Source organism: Felis catus, chromosome A1 (assembly GCF_018350175.1).
Source record: "Felis catus isolate Fca126 chromosome A1, F.catus_Fca126_mat1.0, whole genome shotgun sequence".
Classification (NCBI taxonomy): Eukaryota; Metazoa; Chordata; class Mammalia; order Carnivora; family Felidae; genus Felis; species Felis catus.
In genome coordinates, this window is record NC_058368.1 from 214,168,865 (window position 1) to 214,191,651 (window position 22,787).

At 38.5% G+C, this 22,787-nt stretch overlaps 1 protein-coding gene and 1 long non-coding RNA gene across 4 annotated transcripts in view; one reads left to right on the forward strand and one right to left on the reverse strand.

Annotated features, from left to right (window-relative positions):
• The window catches only part of CDH6 (cadherin 6), a 127,364-nt gene that overhangs the window by 88,383 nt on the left and 16,194 nt on the right, over positions 1-22,787 (reverse strand). The gene's annotated exons all lie outside the window — the stretch shown is intronic.
• Positions 1,692-20,814, forward strand: LOC123380386. Its single transcript, XR_006586078.1, has 4 exons — positions 1,692-4,799; positions 9,153-9,211; positions 12,963-13,224; positions 19,464-20,814. It is a non-coding gene; the product is annotated as an uncharacterized LOC123380386 (long non-coding RNA).

Here is a 22,787-nt window from a genome sequence, read left to right on the forward strand (position 1 = left end):
TAAAATATACTCCTTAAAATATATAGTCTCTCTGTATGTTTGTGTACATGTATATATCAATATGTGTGTGCAGCATGCATATGTATGTGTGGATGTGTAATATGTGTGTATGTATATATGTGTGCATGTGTATGTATATAAACATTACACGTGCATATATATGTATGTGTATATTCATCTGTTCATTTCATGTTAAGAGTATGGCATAGTGGACTTTGGATTGCCTCATTTGCATACTGTCTGTGACCTTTGAAAGGTTCTTTAACCCCTTTGTGCCTCTGTTTCCTCATCTGTACAATGGAGATTATTAAAGTACTTACTTCAGAGGGATGCTGTGAGAATTAAATGCACTAATATATGTCAAGCTCTTAGTGCCTGGCACATAGTATAAATGCTATATAAATGTTACTTTTATAATTTCCTCAACAGCTGGCAATTTATCTGAGTGAGTAGAATGTATTTATTCATTCCAACTGACACTCCCATCAGCAAAATCGACAGTCAAAAAGCCTGACTTGATATTTCTTTATTGGCCACTCATGTTCATTTACTTGGCAAACTAGTTCAAACTTTTGTTTATTTTTGGAATATTTCAACCTTAAAGAGGACACCTCTTCTGCTTCTAATCTGGGATAGTTAAATGTTTCTGTCCTGGATAGAAGGTGCAGCCAAAAATGTTTTCCTGAGGATAAGGGTGCATTAAACATGTGTCCACTTGAGGGAGCTCCAAGATTTCTCCGAAGCCCTGGTCTTAGTTTTTCAGCCGGGGCACTCGGTGTCCAAGATACTGGGCTTGGGTTACATTCATGGTGGAAGGAAAAATTTAAATGACCATAGTTAAGGTTTGGAAAAGAAGTGCCAGGTAATAGAACTGATAATTATTTTACTGTTTTCCAGTTATGTATTTAATTGAGGGGAACAGAAACACTTTTTTGAGAACTTCAAACAGTTCAGCTGGAAGCACAGGAATTAGCATAAAGTGAAATATTTATGGGAGCTTAATACTGTTTAAGACTCATTTTCTCCTTGCCTTAAGACAAGAAGTCAAATTAACCATTTCTAATTAAAGAGTTGGAAACAAAGTAGTATGAGACCAGAAGTAGAAGTTAAATGGTAATGTCTAAGTTGTGAAGTGTGAAAAAGTCATTTGACATAGAGGTCAAGAATGGGAAGATACAAAAGAATTCCTGTAGAACAAGAGAAACAAATCAGGGTGATTAAAAAATATATATAATTATAGAAGGCTTACTACCACTCCTTCCTGGATGAATATTTTTTCCTTTTAAGGCAGAGTTCTACAACTGGACATGATAATGCCCCTTTGTCTATGTTAGTAGTTCAGCTACAAAGGAAGCACACGTGTAATATTCAAAATGAACTGGGGATCTTTTAAAATATGATTCATGGGAATTCTGGTCCAAAGGAATAGCCAACTACTAAAGATATTGAAAAGGAAAGAAGTTCCCAAAACCCAAGAAGATGCAATCCAGCGGACTCCAGAGAAAGAGGCAACTCTCTCTCTCCTTATTTAAAAAAATTTTTTTAATGTTTATTTTTGAGAGAGAGAGAGAGAAGTTCATGTGCGCATGAGTGGCAGAGGAGCAGAGTGAGAGGGAGACAGAGAATCTGAAGCAGACTCTGTGCTGTCAGCACCAAGCCCAATGTGGGGCTTGAACCCATGAACTGTGAGATCATGACTTAAGCTGAAGTTGGATGTTCCACTGAGTGAGCCACCCAGGTGCCCCTCTCTCTCCTTATTTCTAAACCACTGTATAGATACACAAAGATTTGCTTAAAGTATCAATTTTATGCATGTATTTTAATTTTAATTGCACCATGAGTAAACTGTTGAAAAATTTTGAACAGTTGGCCCTTAAATCACTATAGGCTGAGTCATCTACAGATGAAAATAAGGCAATAGAGACTGTTACCCAGAAGAAAAGGAACATATTGCAATAGAATATACTTTCAACAAATGAAAACTATAATTAAAATATAATCATGTGATTAGAAGTAGATTACAAAGAGCATATCATGCTTCCAGCATATTCTGTATACACGTAGATCTTAAATTTTGAAGTTTGTTAGTCTTAACGTGGCTTTAAGTATTTTGTACCAATATTCACAGCAATCTTTTCATTCACAGTTCGTGAAATCTCCCACAGTTTTATTAATTAAAATATAACTTTTTTACCTGAATGGTATGCTAACTATATTGTTAAGGCACTTTTGTATGCATCTCAAATATACCATCAGCGTGATCTTGATTTTGACCTGACTGAATGGATTTGTTGTGCTACTTGGGAATATAGTCAGGATTACCCTGCAGATGGTTTTTAAAACCTTTTATTTTATAACATAGTTTCCATTTCTCATGGAGCATGTGTTTCTTTTTGATTTGCCTATAAGTTTCTTCTCTTGTTTTTCATAAGTACGTTACCTCATGGTCTTAAACACCTTCTGTTGCTTTCTTGAAAATGAAACAAGAGACATGCCTGTTGAGGAAGCCTAATGCTTCTGTAGTCTTAAAAAATAACTTGGAAGTGTATTTTGATGGTGTTTAATGTAAAGAGTTTAATACTCAGAGAAAATGTTTCCTTGGCAAGTGAGCGGGAATGAGCCAGGCTTTGGGGAGATTTTTTTCTGTCTGTGATGGCTACACAGACAAGCCTGTGCACAGTCTTGTGCACAATATCCATCATTCCTTTGTGCATTCTCTGAGTCTTCTTGGAGAAGTTATCAAATGGTCAGACAGGACTTGCTCCCTATGTGTACTGAGTTGATCTTTTAATTTGTAACGGAGATCCTAAATGAATGAATACTTGGAAGGATACAGAGGCCCTAGCCTTCTTAACTACAGCTTCTAAATTGGGACGTCATTTACGTGTGAAAGAGAAAGCAATTTCTTTTCAACTGGGGTATTCTGCAATGAGTAGGATCATTGTTATCTTGACTTTGTTGTGCAGACAAGCCACAGTGGCAGCAGAGATAGCATCAGCCAATTAAACTCCAATACAGTGTTCAAAGGATATGGAAGATAGAATTTAATTATGAAACAGATGACACCACTCAATCCTAATTGTCATAACAGGATCCAAGTCAAGGGCCTGTTAATCACCAGGCCCAGAGAATGGATAGCACAGCATCTTATGTCACCAAGGGCAAAAAGCATCAGGCCATGGTTACATTGCACCTTAATAATCCCAAGTAGGAACAAAAACAAATAGAAACTTCTCTTTATTTTCTGTAACATTAAGTATCGGGAAATAATTATGCAGTTACTAAGATGGCAGGCAATTAGATTTCTTTCTTATAGTTGATTCTTTTACTAAGAAATCCTTAGTGAAACTCTGGAGTTTCTTTAATTCTCACAAGTATTTTCAGAGTTATGATTCTTTTTTACATCGAAAATTAACCACACTTACTGGTTTAGCCAATAATATCAGGGGAACGAGAGACCTATAAAAGCTTCCAAATTGGCACCAGCCATACACTCACAAGAGCCAAGCTGCCTTAACAACTTGTTACAAATGCCTAACAGCTCCAGAGAGAAAATATTTTCCTGAGCCTACAGTTTCTCATCTGTTTTGCTTTTCCGCAAACTTCACAAAGATAGTGGGCAATATGCCTCACTTCCCAGACACCAATCTATTTTGGCCAAATATTTAATTTTTAACCAGTATGGTGACCAGAAGTAGAAAATAAGAAGGATGCTATATAGAATAGAAAAACGCAGGACTTGGAGTCAAAATGGTTGGTTTGCAGTCCCTGCTTTGCTGCTGCTTCCTTTTTCACTGAGTAAGTCCCTGAACCTTCATTGGATTCCAGTTTGGAGATGGGGTAGAACTCATGGGTTGTTGTGTACATTAAGAAAGATGGTTTGGAAATACCATACAATTGCTACTTAGCATTACATGAGATTGGAGTTGTGCATCAGAATGGGTCAACTAACCTTAACACCTGCTAGAGGTCTATCATTAGGTAGTTTTGCATTTCTATGTTCCATTCAAGGTACATTTTCTCCGTGTTACAGGCAAAAAAGCAATTACAAGGAGATTAAATAACATGCCTAACATCATAAAGCTTTGTTATTGGAAAAACTGGGATGAGAATCTTCTTTAACTCTGGGATTATACTTTTTTTCCATTCTTCCAAGTTTGGAATTAAGGTGAATGCAGCTTCCTTCTTCAGCTGATTTAACTCACGAATCCTGCCAGAGAGAGTATCTGTGTTTGGCAGAATAATGGGCCCCAAAGATTTCACTCTCCAATCCTAAGAACCTGTAAATATATTCCTTATATGGCAAAGAGAGTTTACAGATGTGATTAAGGATCATGAGATAGATTATCTGGGTGGGTCTAGTGTAATCACAAGTGTCCTTAGAAGAGGGAGGCAAGAGGGTTAGAGGAGATGTGCCAGTAAGGCACAAGTCAGAGAGAAAGAGAGTTGTGAGGATGTTACACTGAGGGCTTTCAAGCTGGAGGAAGGGGCTCTGAGCCAAGGAGTGCCGGTGACCTCTGGAAGTTAGAAGAGGCAAGGAAACAAATCCTCCCCTAGAGTCTTCAAAAGAAATCCAGTCTTACGGAAACGATTTTAGTCCAGTGACTCCTGACCTATGAAACTGTGACATAATAAACTTGTATTGTTTTAAGCCACTGAGTTGCGGTAATATTTGTTACTGCAGCAATAGGCAACTAATACAGGGTTCTTATCTTTTCCAGGGGTCTCAAGCTTTGCTTGTCCAGATGGAGAGTGGCTCAGCTTTAGTCCCTTAACTAGGAGGTGGATGGATCATGGAGGTAAGACAGTTGATAGGCAGGGAGTGTCTGAGAAGTACACATGTTGTGGCTGGGATAGGAATCTATACTTGCTCTTTTAGAAAAATAAAATTGGGGTTGGTGGCCACAGAGATGTAAATTCTGGAGGAAGCCTTGGTCTGAGAGGCTTAGCAGAAGGTGAAGGCACAAGGGTGTTGGTTTCTGATGCTCTATCAGGACAGGGAGGAGGCCTACATTCGAGAACCTTGGGAAAGCGTCAGAAAATGCTCCTGTTTCAGAACATGTAGAACAGTGACTTCCAAAAAATTGTAAAGCATGTAACCTCCAAACATATATACATATACTTCTGTACTAATATACTATATATGGTATTGAGCAAACAAAAATATAAATTGAAAGTATACGTGACAAAAATAATTAATAGAGTAGTTCAAATGACTTCTTCCCAAACCCCAATAGATTATCTTCCACAGTCACCATGGAGTGATGTAGAGAATGAGGGAGGTTTGGGAAATGTGATTTGATGGGTGGTGGGTGTCCCCCTTCATATTTCTTTTTCCTCATCTCTTGCTAAATTTAGTTTAAGAAAGGGGTGGAGGATGGAAAGGGCACAAAGAAACCTCCACTCTTGTCTGAGCTGGCACACCACCTACAGAGACAGATTGCAAATTCTGAAGTCTGGGGAGTCCTGCTTTAAGGGAGCTGTGTCTGCAGGTAACATATTCTGTTGGGAGAAGGGGCATGGTTTCCAGGGAGGAGGACCTCTCAGACTTTGAGATTATGTGGTTTAAACAGACTCATCGTTTTCTTAGGAAAGTCATGAGATCATATTTCTTCACATTTGATTCTGAGGATCATAAAATACTGCAAAATCCTTAATTAGTTTTGCAGAGTGATTTGACTGCATAATAATGAGGATTGTGGGATTTCACCGTTCTCGTCTTTCTTCTTCAAAGAGACTAATTTTCCACAACATATTTGCAGTCCTAAACAATTTATGAAAATAATGAAGATAATGAGTTCATGTCCCTAGTTTGTAAAAGCATTTCACCAGTTCAAGAGGAGGACACACCAACAGCTTTCGTACCACCAGCCCCGCTGCATGGGAAGCAGGTCAAAGGAGGTGGACATAGTGCAGGAAAAGGCAAAAAGGGACTAGAGTAGGGACCAGAACTGGGCTCTGGTCACAGACTCCCCTAGCTTGCTGTGGTAACACAATCAAGTTGCACAACCTCTCTGTTGCCTTGGTTTCTTTTTCCAAGAAGGGAAGTATCTGATTAGAAGAGATGATTGCTCATACTCCATTCTAAATAAATACTTTTTATTTTTTTAAAGTTTCTTTACTTATTTTGAGAGAGAGAGAGAGAGAGAGTGCAAGCGCATGAACATGAGTGGGGGAAGGGCAGAGAGAGAGGAGAGAGAGAATCCTAAGCGGGCTTCACACTGTAAGGGTGGAGCCAGCTGTGGGGCTCAAAACCCATGAACTGTGAGATCATGACCTGAGCTGAAGTCAAGAGTCCTATGCTTAATTGACTGAGCCACCTAGGCACCCTGATACTCTATTTTTAGATGCTGTTTTTGAGATAGCAGACTGTATTTTTTTGTGAAATGAGAATATTTCTTCTCAATCTCTCGTATCTGGAGGGCTACTCAATTGTCTCTAACCTGAAAAATGTTAAACTTTATTTGATGGAAAACACCACCTTAGTAAAATAAAGGATTACAGCACAACTCACAAGTTAACATTTCTCTTGCTAATATATCTGGGATATGGTGAACAGTGTCAGTATCTGAGATGTGAATCCTGGAAAGTTAACCTCTGTACAGTTCCTTATGCACAATATGGAGAAAATCATACCTACCATGCAATATCGTCATGAGCATCTGAATATATAACATGGTTGGGACAGTATATGTCTAGAATGGGCTCTCATGTTGTGTCAATAGCAATAATAGTATCATCAGGCTCAAAGAATACATTACTTCCACTCCCCATGGCTCTAAGGGATAATATGAGCCTTCTGCTTTTGTTTTATCAGTCTCTCCTATAAATACAAGGTCCAGAGTCATTTATGCATTAAAACAGAGCAGTTAGGACAGAAATCAAGCCATATAAAGACATGATTACCAGAAAACCCTTCACTGGACAGTTCTTTAAAACAGGGTTTCACGACCTCAGGACTGTCGACTTTTGGGGCAGGTAATCCTTTGTTGTGGGACTGTCCTGTGAAAGGTAGGATGCTTAGCAGTATCTCTGGCTTCTATTCACTAGATGCCAGCAGTACCTCCCAGTTGTCACAGCCCCGATGCCTCCAGACATTGTCGACCGTTCCCTGGAGGCAAAACCCACCATCTTCACCCCCACTGAGAACCACTGCCTTAAAATTATGAGCTATACAATACAGAGGACTACACTGAAGTATAAATATCATGAGATTACTTTTTATATTCATAAATATTGAAAATTACGAGTGAATGAGCACTGGGTGTTATATGTAGATGATGAATCACTAAATTCTACTCCTGAAACCATTATTACGCTATATGCTAACTAACTTGGATTTAAATAAAATTAAAAAAATAAAAATACCAGTGAAAGTGGTTAAAAGTTTGTCTGGAAACTTTCACTCAACCTCTAGTTATCTATGTGACTTTAGATAATTTACTGAACCTCTCAAAGTTTAAGTTGTCTTATTTGTGAAATGAAGATAATAATCATACATGTCAAACAGGTCATTGAGAAGATTAAATGAGATAATCTGATGATGTCCGGCCCACAGAAGCAATTGATAAGTGCTGGCATTTGTTCTTTCATTATTTTTCATCACTACTACTGCTACCACCATTATGGGTAGATCCCTCTAATTGCAGCACTTAAGTATTTCTTAACAATAGACTATAACTTTAAAACACAATTGTTTCAGAAAACAGCATTTTTAACTCCTTTATAGGATTTCAAATTTCAGCTTTCTAGATGAAAGGATCATCAAAATATCTCTCCTTTTTTTCTTTTGACTCATTCATTAGTAATCATTATATTGGACACAGTTAAATATGCATTTCATCCAGTGGTGCCCACAGGGAACCCAACGCAACATACACCACCAAAACCAAAATGTAATGTTAATGGAAATTAACGAAAGACAAATCATTCCATAGCACACTAATTAGTTTTTTAAGAATTAAATCACTGAGAGCTGCACATTCTACAAATAATTACAAAAAAGAATAAAATAAGAATCTCATTAAACTATTTAAACAAAGTACTGGATTTATAAAACTCCTAAGTTCCACATTAGAGAGCACAAGTATGTTTCCCAGAAGGAGGGATAATGTTACAAAGCTTCCGTTTTTCTGAAATCCTAATTTTATTAGCAGCAAAGTAATTAATTTTTGTGACAACAAATTCTTCAAGGAGAAATAAATACTAAGTCAGAGCAATGTGAGCAAAGCAGTTAAAGAAAGGGAGATGAAAATACATCAAGGAAGCCTTAAGAGCAATTTTTATCCCCTACTATGAAACTATGTCCTTAAAAATCTGGTTCATTTTCAAAAGGGCTTCTAAACAAATCTCCGCTACTCAAAAGATAAAGATAGTATCAATGAGCCTGCAGAAAAGTCAACTGGGAGAGAAAATGGGGGATATTTTTTTCAGGTACTGAAAGACACTGTATAGATTGAAGGAGTGAAGAGATTGGTAAAAAGAAAGTGTGTGTGTGTGTGTGTGTGTGTGTGTGTGTGTGTGTGTGTTTATGAGAGAGTGAGTGGAAGGTGTTGCACAAGAACAAAGGATTTTATCTCAAAAAATGAAGACTTTGCAAGACGATATAGTCTCTCAGATATGTAATGATCATGGCATTAATCAAGATAATGCCCACAATACTAAAAACAGAAGATGATGTCAATTTAGAATGGCTTAATTTTATTTTTGCCATGTGCAATTAATGAATAGAGGTTATGTGGAATTAAGTAGACTTTGGTTTAGGTTATAACAACATCACTAATTGTCCCACCTTAAGTGAGTTTCTTAAGTTCTTTGCATCTCAATTTTCTCATCTATACAATGGATCTAAATATTTCTATCTTATAAATATTGACAGGAGTAAGTAAGACAAAGTGTACTAAAGTCTTAGCATTGAACTTGGCACCCAAGAAATGAGTCTTATTGTACTCGTGTCTAAGTCCTCAGAAGAAAACACTTTCATGTTAAGCTCAACTGAATGTACTCTTTTGGAAAAAAAAATTAATTAAAAAACTTTCTGTAATATTATCCCAGGCAAAATAAAAATGTGTAAGCTTTGATATGTATGACAAAAAGAAAATAAGGGACTTAACATACTTATATCTAATTTTTTCTGTTTTATTTATGTACAGGGCTAACTTTTATATCCATATCAATCACTTTTACAAGATGGCGGGATTACATTCTCAGAGTAAGGAAAACTGGTTTTAAAGAATATTCACTTGGTGTCAGAGTTTGGTCAATGTATATCATTGTTATGTATGTATATCAATGTATATCATATGTTAGAAGCTATGTATTTCATTATGAAACACATAGAAACTGTGTACTTCAACTATTAAAACATCTCTAAATGTTTTGGATATTCTATTCAAAAAAAAAGTTGTAGTGGCTATTTCTATCCCCCCAAAAATGTTATTTGGGTCATTTAAAGATTATTTCTCCTGTAAGGACTTTACAGGAAATCTGATTTGGGAAGTCTTTCCTATTCCTAAAAATACAACGAGAAAGGTATTTCATAGTTTTATTGAAAATGTTAATAGGTAAAAAGAAAGACACAGTAACATATACTGAGAGCTTACATTTTGAGAGCAAGCATCCCTGATGGTTTTGCATATAGTTTCTTATATAATCCACACAACAGATCTAGTAGTTTCTGTCCCTATTTTTACATGTGAAAAAAATGAAGTTAAAGGAACTTGGGGAAATATTTGTCCCAAATACTCAAGCTAGTAATGGCCACACTGGAAATTTAACTGTTTATTGTTTAATCCTCTACAACTCAAGCTTTTCCTACTACATTATACTGCTTTTCCTTAACAACCCTCCCCCAAACATTTCAAAAATATTCCTGTTGACTAACATGCCTGAATCTGTTAACTTATACTTTTCATAAGAGATATTGCATTCATTCTGTTTTACAGATGAAAAAATGAGGACTAAAAGAAATCGAGTGCAAGGTGGTACACAGTTATCAAGTTCTGTTACTATACTAGACTGAGTTTTCTGATTTCCTCCAATTCTTTCCATGAGTCCTCAATCTTTGATGACAGCCTTCTTTCAAGTGTGTGTAATAAAATGTTTGATAAAGGTCAATAAAATATATTCAAAATATATTTAAAAAGTTACAGTATTAATCAGTGAAATGAATTTTCTAAAAAACTTGAGGACTGGGGCTCCTGGGTGGCTCAGTCAGTTAAGTGTCCGACTACGGCTCAGGTCATGATCTCATGGCTCATGAGTTGGAGTGACCCGTTGGGCTCTGTGCTGACAGCTCAGAGCCTGGAGCCTGCTTGGGATTCTGTGTCTCCCTCTCTCTGCCCCTCCCCCGCTCATGCTCTGACTCTCTCTCACTCTCTCCCTCTCTTTCTCTCTCCCTCTCAAAAATAAATAAACATTAAAAAAATCTTTAAAAAACTGGAGGACTATTCTCACTTAATTCTAAGATTCTACCACTTGGAGCTGTTATACCTTAATTCTTTCAGAATAGAATTAAAGTTGATTTCAGATATTCTGAAACGTATGTGGTCTGAGTGCAAGACCAATAATAGGGTTCTGACTTTACTTTTCACAATCAACACTATTGGTATGTAAGGAAGAGAACTATTGATTCAATCCATCCAGTTAGAAGTGTTTACTTTCTAAAGAGTTCTGGCAGTGAGCTGGAGTGCTTGACTAGTGAGTGAAGAGTGGCTGGGGACAAACTGAATTGTTGCCATTGACAAAGCGCTTCGTCAAAGCACACCAGGCTGTGCTTGCGTAATGAACAACGAAGACACCTAGTAAATTGAATTTTGTTGAAGAGATTCAATTTGCATGACGAACTACGTGGTTTTCATTTAAATGTCCCCCCTCCCCACCAACCATGCACACCTTACGTGCAGGATACGGTGAGATAGGCAAAGCAGCATAAGATCTTAGCAAAAGACTAAAGGAAAGAAAAAAATCTTGAAGATTTTAAGGATGATGTCCCAGGGAAAAAGATCCCTTCAGTTCTTAAACTGGATGAAACATGTTGCTCCCTTGAGTCCTTACGCATACTACCCCCTCTTCCTGGTATCCTCTCTCCATCTTCATCTGCCCACCCTATTTTCTCTTGGCATCCCTTCTCTTCGTCCTTCAGGCTGGGTAATGAAATATCAAAGGGACTTTCAAAGACAACTTTCATGACTTGCCCATCAGAGTGTATGTTCCCCAGTTATGCTCTATCTTCCCATCCAAGTCTGTCTCCTTCATAGCACATATTATAGTTCTTAAATAACATGTGTATTTTTGGATTATTTATTTGCTTACACTTTCTTCCTTCCTTTCTCTATCACAGTGTAAGTTTCTTAAGGTCAGGGACTATGTCTATTTTATTCACCAATGTATACTTGTCACCTAGCTCCATACCTGGTGCTTAGTAATGCTTTATAATTAAATGAATGAACAGATGAATAGTAGATGAATGAATAGAGAATTTGGCCACTCTCGCATTAGTCAACTGCATTAACTACAAAATATGAGATCCAAGGAGTGTAGTGGAGTATGTTTATAAAGTTAAAATATTCTAAACACTTTTAAAATGATTTAGCATATCTGTTGGAGTTGGTCCTGCTTCCTGAGTTCTCATGTTAGGAAAAAATCAGTATTTGCTTTGATTTTGTCAATATAGGCAATACTATTTCATTAATTCAAAAAAGAAAAAAAAGAAACTAGTTAGTAGTTTCAACCTTTGGTACTAGGTGCACACTCTGACAAGACCCTTTTGTTCTTCAATAGGGATGGTTTGCCATAAGAAATATAAAGAACCGTTTTTAATTGTGGAAGTTTACAAAGGAAGAATAATGTTGCCTTGACTTAATTAAATTTATTAGGCTAAACTATGCCAAAAAAGAGAGAGAGATTTAGGAGAATTTTGGCATATATTTGAGTTTTCCCATTTAAGATTTAAGCATTGCAATTATGTGTGGAAATTAACAGAGGAACTACAACTTTTTCATGAGATATTTAAGTAGCTTTCTACTTCATGATGTGGACTCTAGATGCAGAATGACCTCCTGAACTAAAAGATCCCGATGCTTGATGTACAGTGCCTAGAAAACAATTTGAACTCTAGCAAACATGCTTTCTTTATTAATTTGTTCACTCATTTACTCAATAAATACTTACTGTGTCCCAGGCATTGTTCTAGGTGCTGGCGACCCAACAGGGAACAAGATATAACAGGTGTTTTGCTTCATGGAACTTAGAATCAGTCGGGGGGAAATAGACACTACACAAGCAAACAAGTGCATAAGGATTATTTCAGGTTGAGTTCCAACAAGGAAATAAAACAAGGTGATAAAATGGAATATCTCAGAGATCTACTTTAAGCTGAGATACGAATGATATGAAGGAGGCAGTTATGTGTTGAGTCTGGGAAGGGAGTTCCAGAGACAGAATAGCAAGAACAAAGGTGTTCTAGTGAGAAAGGGTGCTCTAGTATTATAGGTGTTGAAGGTGTTATAATGAGAAAAAATTTGGTGTTTGGTGTATTAGTCAGGATTCTCCAGAAGAAAAGAGCCAACAGGATCTCTCTCTCTCTCTCTTTCTGTTATCTATCTATCTATCAATCATCTATCTATGTATCTATCAATCATCATCTCTAGATTGATTTATTGATTTTAAGGACTTGGATCATGCAATTGTGGGGGACTAGTGAATCCAAAATCGGATGGGGTATGGCTGGCAGGCTGGAGACTCTGGAAATAGTTGCAGTTCATGTCCAAAGGTCATCTGCTGGGAGCAGGTTTATATATTTATATATATATATTTATATATATTTATATATATTTAATATATTAAATAAATATATAATATATATTTATAATATATAAATATTTATATTAAATAAACAATTATTTATTATAATAAAATAATATTATTTTATTAGTAAAAATATTAATTTTTGCTCTCTTAAGGCCTTCGGTTGATTGGATGAGGCCCACTCACCTGGTGGAAGTAATCTGCTTTACTCAAAGTCCACCAATTTAAAAGTTAAGCTCATCTAAACAACAGTTTCGTACAACATCCGAGTAATATTTGGCTCAGCCAAGTTGACACATAAAATTAACCATCACATTTGGGAAAGAAAAAGAAGTTAAATGTGACTGAAGTATGGTGCAAGAAAAGGGGTGATAGAAAATGAGGGCAGATAAGAAAACAAAAAGAAAACGAGGGCAGGTAAGTGCAGTGGGAACCACTGGGGGTTTTGAAGCATGAATAAAATGTTCTGGTTTACATTTTACAGACTCTTTCTTTACGGAGAGCCTGATTTCACAGAAGCAGAAGAGAGGATTCAGCTAGACAAGTTTGGTGGTTCTTGTGGTAGTTTGGGCAAAAGGAAATGGTGGTTTGGATTTGGGTCTGATAGTGGAGAGAGAGGAAAGGAGAAGGATTCTGGGTATATCTGGGACACAGATATGACTGAACTCTGATAGACTGAATGTGGGGCTAATGTAAAGGGGCCCTGTGCTTACTCCTGGGACTTAAGTAAGATGGGGAAGAATGGGAAGCACATGCTTAGGGATTTTCTAGCAAATAAAAGGTAGTGGGTATAATGTCTTTAAAACAAACAAACAAAAAACCCACTTCTGTGTCTTCTCATATCTACAATTTATATCAGTAAAATAGGTTCTTTGTTAAATGGATGAAACTTCAGTACATTTGGAATTGCCTACCCATGTTTTTCTTTAATTAACTATAAATCTTTAAGACATGTGAGATAAACCTCTTTCGCACATAGTTTTCTTTTAGCTGTAATTTCAAATGCAACAATTGGGTATTGTGTACCTTTTTTGTTGTTTTTTGTGGGTTTCTCTGCTTATAAAATCCTAATTGCATCATTGGATAATATATTACAATTAAACTTAAAATAGTAATGGTTACAAAAGATATTGCAGGTATATTTCAAGTTGGTATTTCCACAATTATAAATGCTCTGCAATTTCAAATGTATTATAATAATATTATTATTTTTAGTAATTCGGTTATGAAAATGAACTCAAAAGACTTTTATGGCAGTGGGAAAAACAAATGCCTTCTCTACTGATGCAAACACACTTCTAAATGCCTATTCCAGTATCATCTATACTTACACTCAAATTATGTCTATATTTAAGCTAAACATATCTTAAAGTTTTTCTGCTCTCAAAAGCTGGTTTAAATTTTGGGGGAGTGATTAGATCTACCTAAATAGCAGAACAGGAAACCATGTCCTAAATCCAGTTAATTGAAATATTAGCTAAATAGAAGCAAAGCTGGGCCTGGGATGTGGATTTCTCTACTTGCTGCCGGGAACTTGATACTGTAATCTGTATATATCCTGGCTGAGCTGAGCAATGTTCAACCTTCAAATCATTTACTCTTTACTGGTTACTTTCCTAACCCAAACATTCAGCCCTTTGAGGTGAAGAAGGAGGTCTTATTGATCATAACATCCCAGTGTGTGGCATGTGTCTGGGCCAGGCATTTATTAAGGTGCTCAATGAACAGTCCTGAAAGAACTGATTCATTCAATTCATTTGAGAATATTCAGCTATTTATTTTGAAATACTGTAGACTCAGCTTTTCAAACTGTGGATTCTGACCCATTAGTCAGTCATGAAACCAATTTTAGTAAGTCTGATGAGAATTTAAAAATAATTAAGTGGAGTAGAATATAATAGAACAGACAGCTTTGCAAGCAGAAAGCTTCTCTTTTTTTGGTGAAACTCTTCTTTAAATTATAAAAATATATGAATATGTGCATTAGGTTGCATTATAAACTGCATTTCTCACAGTGGTTTGAAATAAAAACATTGAAAAATTGGTCTAGGTTTTAAAGTTAAAATGACCATGTTTTTAAAAAAAGATCCAAATTTATGAAAATTGTGCCTAATAATGAGACAAAGAGGGACTACATGGAAAAACTGAGGCCTTACTAATTACCTACATTAACATAGAATTAATGGATCTCATCCCATTTACCAAGTATATAGTGTGCACTTATACACGCTCTTGGCTAGGTGTCTGCGTGGGTCAGTCAGTTAAGTGTCTGACTCTTGATTTCAGCTCAGGTCATGATTTCTTGGTTAGTGAGATGGAGCCCTGAGTCAGGCTCTGCCCTGACAGCGTGGAGCCTGCTTGGGACTCTCTCTCTCCCTCTCTCTCTCTGCCCCTTCCCCACACGTACACCCTCTCTCTTTCTCAAAACAAATATATAAACATTAAAAAAATGCTCTTCACTAAATACTGTGAGGAATATAAAAATACCTAATATAAGGTCCTTCTTCTCAAAGAGGGTGACACACCCAGTGGGAAGAGCTTTATGTCTCTAGCTACAGCCTTTCAATCAGGAAAAGATCCTCTTCTTCTTTGCAACTTATGGCCACCTATTTCCAAATTTCATAGCTCAAGATCTTAGTACTACAGTAAAAATAAATTATAAGTTAATTAGCATTTGTGGGCTAGTCCAGTAATCAAATTGCCATTTATTATTTAATTCTGATGGCCAACTGACTTCCAAGTGAATTTTTGGTCTAAAACCTGTTCCTAAGTTGGATGTTGCTTCAACAATTTTTTTTTTTTTCGGTAGCAGGGCTTGCTATGCTCAAGAGGAGTTGGCAGACTTTTTCTCTAAAGGGCCAGATAGTAAAGATTTTAGGCTTTGTGGGCCATACACGGTCTCTACTGTAACTACTCAACTCTGACTATTGTAGTGTGAAAGCAGCCATAGTAATATGCAAATGATTTGTTCCAATAAAATTTTACTTATGGGCACTATAATTTGAATTTTATATATTTGTTATGAACTACTATTCTATAGATTTGTTTTCAACCATTTAAAAATGTGAAAAACATTCTTAGCTTGCAGGCCATACAAAAACTGGCAGTGGCTGGATTTGAACTGAACTACACATTGTCAACCCTGTATTAGAGCAACAACATTTTTTTTTCCCAGGAGATTTACTGTAAGGGTTTTGTGTAACTGAATCAACAAAATAAAGCACTAGAAACTGCCTTTTTTTTCTTTGAGAAAGAGAGAGAGAGAGAGAGAGAAAGAGAGAGAGAGAATCCCAAGCAGGCTCTGCACTACAGTGCAGGGGCTGGAACTCACAAACCATGAGATCAATGACCGGCTAAACCGACTGAGCCACCCAGGCACCCCAGCACTAGAAACTTGTCTTAAGCCCAGAAATGGTCTCATTTATTTAAAAAAAACAAAAACGAAAAACCTAAAGTTTAAAAAAAAAGTCAGATGATATATTGTAACTTCTAAAAATGTACTGAATGTCTGCATAAATAAGTGATTTAAATAATATAGTAGACTATCTGGTAGTCCTTATCAGGGAAAACTGGTTTTAGGTCATCTGTCTTCTGGTTCTCATGTGAAGCGTCTCCCTCCTCTATCAGACTGGATGACCACGGTTTGATTTTATAAAGGTCGCTGAGTGATTTCTTTGTGTGGTGTGTGTATGTGTGTGTGAGACTTGGAGGATTCAGAAATCACATTTTTTTACTTGCATAGAATAATATTCAATAATAATAAAAATAATAATCAAATAATAATACTAATCAAAATGGCCAAGATTTATTGAGTACCTACTGTGAGCCAAGAATTGTGTGATGGTTTTATAATACTTCTCATTCAATCCTTACAATATAAAGAGGTAGGATATAGATGGAAAATGATAGTGATTGATTTAGTCAAGGTCACATGGCTGGTGAGAATCCAGGTAAGATGCTGACTTGGTCACCACCCTGAATCTGCTTATATATGGCCACACTCTTTAGGTTAGACATGAAACATTAAATTAATCACTGTTTTGGAATGAGTAATATGTCTTCTGCACACCATATATAGAATTCTCAATTTACCTAACTTTATTAGAGTTATATTAGATTATGTCGTCAAAGCATTGATTTGCTCCAATCAGCATTATTTTACATGGTAGAACTGAATTGGCCCCAAGCTATTTAGTTTTACATTTTTCTATTACCTAAATATTGATGGTTCCCCCAAACCTATCATTTCACCACCTTCTTAAAGACATGTTTTTACTAACAAAATGTTTTACATGATTTCAGGGATCCAGTGTAGGAACTATACTGAAGCATGGGTTGAATGATGTTCACACCCACAGAAGTTTATTATAATTCAATAACTGTAGTATCTAATTCTATGAGATACTGTGTTTACAGGATTTAAAAATTCATTATTTTCTGTAAAAAAGTAAAGTATTATATAAAGAAAGCATCACTAATTGGTGCTTACTAAAGAATTTTTCTTGTAATTATAGTTAAAATATATTAAAGTTAATCATATACATCATTCAAAAGAGTATTAAGAGAGAATTATAGTCAAAAGGAGTTTACAGGTCTCCTTTTAGCCAATGTATCCCAAATTGGGTAAGATCTCTCCTTGGCAGTGGGACTATAATTTCAATTGTAGCAGCTAGATAAAAAACAGTTAAAGCTAATCATTCATGTGTGTGACTTGATTCATTTCTATTAGATTTCATGAATGAGTTAATATGAACTGTAATGCTTTTTACATCAAAATTTCAAATTTTTGGAGCTAGACATTTTGAAGCTAGCAAGAGTAAAGTCATAGTATAAAATCATTTCAAGTTGGCAGTTCATATGAGTTCCCAAAACTTCACTAGGACATGCTCACATCTTTCATTAATTTCAGGTCAAGATTTATCTGCAATCAGTAAATAAAGGCTTACAGAATATAGTTCCATTGCCAAATGCGTTAGCTTCAAATGTGATTTTCTTCCAGTGTGATTTCTTTTAGATACAACACAATTTCTTTCTGATCCTGAGCATATGGGCCTATGCTAATATGAAATGGTGTCTTAGAAAGGTTATTTTTGTTTTCTGCAGGGAGTAGTCATCCTTTGACCTATATTCAATACATGACACAGATCTGATTGTGTAACAACCATTAGCCTCATCCGAAATTCCCTAGTTGGAGGTCAGGGCTTAGGTCAGGGACCATTACTCTTGGGTGTCAGAGCTAAACTTAATTAATGCCTTTTAAAAATATATGGATGATATTTTGTTCCCCATAGGGTGTATGAAAATGGCCTGTGGAATTTATCCTGAAAAACGTTAAAAACAAGAATGGTTTAGTTGTTTGACATGCCCCCATCACCTCTTTCTCAAATCATCAGCACTGCCCAGTGCATTTGGCTTTTTTCCATGACTCTTGTTCAGTTTTTTTTTTTTTTTTTTTGTTAAGGCACAGATTCCTTCTGTGCACCTTTCTGGTCCTCAAGGCACCCTCTGGTCAGCCATGGTCCTTTGAAGATGGGCCCTACCCCCCTCGTGCTGTTCCAGAGCCCAGAAATGTTTAGCAATCATTTTCCAATGAGAATTGGCAGTTGTCTGCCGGGAAGGGATGTCATGTCAGCACGAGTGTCAGAGAACGAGAGAGGTTTCTGAGGGAGTAGCTGGCACATCAGTTAGGGCTGGGGAAAATGAAAGGTGCTAGGGCAGGCAAGAGGAAGAGGGCAAGGCGCTCTCCAGCAGATAGCTTTAAAAGTAATTTTTAACCAACATTCTTTAAGAGCCTTTTGGAAAGCAGATCCCCCTTTCCCAGAGGCATCTGCCAACTGACAGTACAACAGGAAAAGAGGAAACTACTTCCGAAAAGGCTTTAAAAAGAGACTTTTAGAGGCTGTTAAAAAGACATACAATCACATTCTGCGTAAGCCTGTTTAAGCAGCAGCTTACTGCTCAGGCTGGGCTTCTTTCACTTCACAGCCTGCTGTTTCCCTTTACCCCCCAACCCGCCACCCTCTCTCCAGAGCCCTTCACCCAAGAGCTAAGCAGCCCCTCTGTTTTCTGCCTAAGCTCCACACAGGGTGGGTACACCAACAGCTGTTCTCTTGTGTGTGGTCTGGAGATGTGGTCTCAAATTTTACTCTTTCATTCTTGCAGTAAAATGTATACTGTCCCACCTCCTAATGTCTGAGACATGCACTGTTTGGGAGATTTCCCAATGGTATATTGCAATCTTTGTTCTGTGCTTTCACTGTTTGCGATCTAGTGACCTTTCCTACCATCCATTGTCCAGCCAGTGAAGTAGCTTACACCTGTGGTTTTAGATTTAAGGAAGATGCCTTCAAGTGTCCCCTACCAGTCCTGTTTGAGAATTTTCCTGGAGACATAAGGTTCTCAGTGAAGGTAACAGGAATTATGTTCATCATTGTGTCTGCTGTAATTAGCATACAGTAAGCAAGCAGTCAATACTTGCTGAAAATATGAATGAATACATGAATGAGTGGATATGAATGAATATCGAAAGGATACAAGGTAGGAATAGCAAAGGGGGGGTTTCCAGGGGTGCCTAGTTGGGCTAGAAAAACAGCTTCAATCAACTGGTAGCATTGATTTTTAGAATTGTAACTCATCTCCCTATTTTTCATATGCAGATACCATATTGGGAAATGTTTCCCAGAGAGCAGAATTTTGGGACAGCAAAGCCAGAAAGAAGGAGAATCAGTACAAGAAAGTGTTATCAAGTTGGCTACCACTTCATGAAATCATCCTAGAAACCCTATGAAATGCATCTCAAGACCATCTCTCCTGGGGAAGAAAGGGAGAAATACTTATCCACAGGTTCGCACCTCCCATTTGTTAAAGTTTCACCTCATTGGACAAATTGCCAGCACTTCTGGGTTGTACATGGTTTTAGCGTAAAACAGGTTCCTGTGGTGTCTCACTCTGTGCCATCAACATAGAAGCCCCAGAGTGGGAGGGAGGGGTGTGCATGGCACAGGACTGACACAAAGCACCGTCAGGTTGCACCTGCAAGAAGTGGGTCAGAACCTGTGAAGAACTGGTTGTCATGGCAGTGGCTGGAAGGAGAGACAGGCGAAGCTGAGGAGATCTGAGTGGCATCTGATACAGTCTCCAACACTAAGATCCTGCATGGAGCCTCTCATTTTTAGGAAAAAAAAAATGTAAAATCACTTACGTTTGAATTCATTAAGTTGAAAACTACAATTTTAAGTATTGTGTTTAGTAATGTAAATTGAATGTACTATTAGTGAAACCGTATCATTATAGAGTTAGAGAAATAGAGAATTTGACTCATCTGGCTCTCTTTGTGTCTTCGTCTGTTCTTAGTTTTGATCAATACATTTTCAGGAGACCTTAAAATTGGAAACCTGCCAGGAGGTACCTGTGATCTGATGTTTTCTGCACTCGTGTTAGGGGAATGACTGCAAAGGAATTAGCCTGGGCTTGGTGCAGAGTTACCTGGACTATGTTTCTGGGAAGTCTAAAGTTGGCTATGGAGGTGTCCCAACTGATGAATTTAGGGAAGAACCAGAGCCTCAGAGCAAAAGCATGTCAGCTAAGTCGGTATGAACAAGTGGTGGAGTATGTACAATCTAGTCTTCCATGGTCTACCATAGGGTACCTCAGACTTTTTGGTTGCATGTCAATGAAAGTAATACTGAAAAATCTGTGTATTTCTTCCATTAACAACTAAAATATTTTACTCTAAGTTGTTAAAAATAATGCAATTGCTGGCCAATTGTAAATATTAACATTAAAACAAACTGAAATCACTTAAAAATATTTTTCAATGGAATCTTGATACAGTAACAATTCGATAGTCTCATTAAAAAATATGTAAGATCATTTTAATAGTCAGAAATTTTATACCATTCCTCTTTTGAACTCATTTCCATTTAACCTCCCCCACATATTTTAATGCAATGTCGTTTTTCATGCTGGAACGTCTTATATTGATCACATATGCTTTGCAAAAAGTATGTATATGAATTAAAAATGGAAATTAATATTTTCTTCTGAAAGTCTAATAATTTTGTTCTGAACAGATTTAACTTCATCATTATGACACAAGTCAACTCGGCGAACTTTTGTGGTTATATAATCATATTTCTACACATAAAAGTAACTTTGCATGAAAAAGGTTTATGCATATATATATATATATATACACACATATATATACATGTATACATATATACTGTATATGTATGTATATACATATACATACACGTATACATATACATATATATACATAAGTCCCGATATATATATATATGGGATATATATATATATATATATAAGTCCCGAGCCCGCAAGCCTAAGGCCCGGCCGCCGCCAGCGCCAGGTGCAAACACTGCTGGGGATGAGCGTACAAGCTCCGGCGGGGGCTCGCGGCGCCCAGGCAGAGCGCGGAGCGAGCAAAGATGGCGCGCCCCGCCTCCGCTCCCTGACGGCGCGTCCTAGGCTCCCGGATGTGTGCCAGACTTTTGCCTGCCCCCAGGCCAAGCACATAGGACTTTTTCCACGCCAAAGTGGAGGTGTGCTTCACGCTGAGGTGTGTGCAGCGCCTAGCGACGCGGCCCGCTAAGAAGTCTCTCTCCCCGGTGTGGGACCCAGGAACGCAACCCCTCTGGCCACCAGGGTCAGCTGTGCGTAAAAGCTCCCTTCGCGGGCACGTTGGGGCTCTGGAGCCTGGCAGGAGGAAGGCGTGATGGTGGCGCCCACCGGGGAGCGCCGCAGAGGGAGCTCGGCCGCCAGTCACCGTCTGTGGAGGATTCCTCAGCCCCCACGTGTACGTGGGGGCCGAAGCCGGTCCTCCCGCTGCAGCTGCGGGATGAGCAGAGGGGCTTCTCCCGCACCGTCGCAGACCCCGCGCCCCTGCCCGCCTGCTTCCCCGCTGGACCCTGGGGCTGGTGAGTCTGTGCGCCGGAGTCCTTCAAGGGGGGGTGGCTTCTCACGTTGGTTCAGCCTCGGGTCGGGGGCCCCGCCGACCTTCCACGCTGGATGGCCTGGGGCTCCTTTCTCAGATGCGGGGCTTCAGAGCGCGGAGGAGCCGCGTGGGGTTCACACCTCTTGCTCCACAGGGAGAGGCGCCGGGTTTTGAGTTCCCTCCTGACCGGTCGCCGGGCCTGCGCCGGGGACGGCCTTTACGCCAGGGTGTGCCGGGCCTCTCTTGCCCGCTCCCCGGGCGCCTGCTCCCCTAGGAGTCACGCAGCCGGTGTTTGAGTGTCTTCCACCGGAAGCTGTTCCGTTTGCAGCCTTAGATTGGGTGTATTTGTGGGAGGAGGCGGGCTTAGCACCCTCGTAGGCCGCCATCTTGCACTGGAACCTCCTTACCCCATTTTATTTGCGTGTGTTGCTGCGGCCCTTGCTTTTCGCTTTTCTCCAGTCGCCGCCGCCATCTTGAACTGGAACCTCCTTGCCCCATTTTATTTGAGGTTTTTGGTAGCGGAGCTGGTGTGTGTGTATTCTCACGTGAGCACCGTGTGTTGCTCAGGCCTTACTTTTCTCCATCTTGCCATCCTGCACTGGAACCTCTTTACCCCATTTTACTTGCGGCGTTTTTGGTAGTGGAACTGATTGTGTGTGTGTGTGTGTGTGTGTGTGTGTGTGTGCGCGTGTGCGCGTGTGTGCGTGCGCTCACGTGAGCGCCTTGTGTTGCTCAGGCCCTTGTATTTCTCCGGTCACTACCACGTGGATGAGGGGAGGCTGGCAAACAGGTTAAAGGACCATCCACAGGCCAGGACAACAGAGTGCTCCAGAGAATTCGCATTGATCATTTTTACTTCATCTTGACCACAGTCAGTTCACACCTTTGCAAGCCCAGATGAGGAGCCCAGCTCAGGTTGCAGATTTTCTGGGGAACGGTGCTGAAGAGGCTCTGAGGAAATTCTGAAGTTAAGCCATATTTGGCACATTCACTGTGTCAGCCAAAACAGGGCTCAGTGAGAAGA